The sequence below is a fragment of the Aotus nancymaae genome, unplaced genomic scaffold (genome assembly GCF_030222135.1).
Source record: "Aotus nancymaae isolate 86718 unplaced genomic scaffold, 86718_ANA_hifiasm-v0.15.2.pri h1tg000016l, whole genome shotgun sequence".
In the NCBI taxonomy this organism is placed as follows: domain Eukaryota; kingdom Metazoa; phylum Chordata; class Mammalia; order Primates; family Aotidae; genus Aotus; species Aotus nancymaae.
This window is the reverse complement of record NW_026988428.1, coordinates 41332966-41333701: the sequence shown is the minus strand read 5'-3', so window position 1 is coordinate 41333701 and position 736 is coordinate 41332966.

Below are 736 nucleotides of genomic sequence, written 5' to 3'. Positions count from 1 at the left end.
TGGGTGGGTGAAGGAGAGCTGCTGCCCCTTTATACCCGTGCCCCCTTAACAGCTCACCCTGGGCTGCCTTGCCTGGATGCCCTGCTGTGTAGGATGCCCTGTTGCCATCCGCCAGCCCTCCCTGCAGGCTGCCATCTGCCACACCCGCTCCCTTTCTTTTGTTTGTCTTAGCACAGCTGGGGCAGACTGACCTTCACCACGGGAGTGCTGCCAAAAGCCAAAGGAAAGGAAAAAGGAATTTTGATTGAAAGTACAAAATGATTAATAGAATGAGATTTCCAGAACTCTGCTTTCTGGCGATGCTGAGACTCCATCCCAGCAAATCCAAGCTTAGCCCTCCTGCCCCAGTCCCTTCCCATTCTGAGCTTCTGATCAGCTTTGGGGATTCCTTCTGAGACTGCCTCCAATAACCCAGTCTCTTCAGAACTCAGGAGCTGGCTTATAATTATAGAAAGTTAGTGAGCACTTACTTTGGGCCAGGTTCTGTGCTAAGAGCATAACATATACTATCTCGTTCAATCCTCACAACTATCTTAAAAAGCCAGTACTGTTGGCCACAATTTACCAATGAGGAAACAGCATTTAGAAAGTTAAGTGACTTGTTCAAGGGACAGCTGTTGAGATGAGGGGTGATGTCTGGGCGCAGCATTGACTGCAGCTGTCCTTAAGGCAGTGTCTGGGCTCTTGGCCAGCTGGAGCATCCCTCCTGCAGGGGGCGCAGATGGACCAAGGGAAG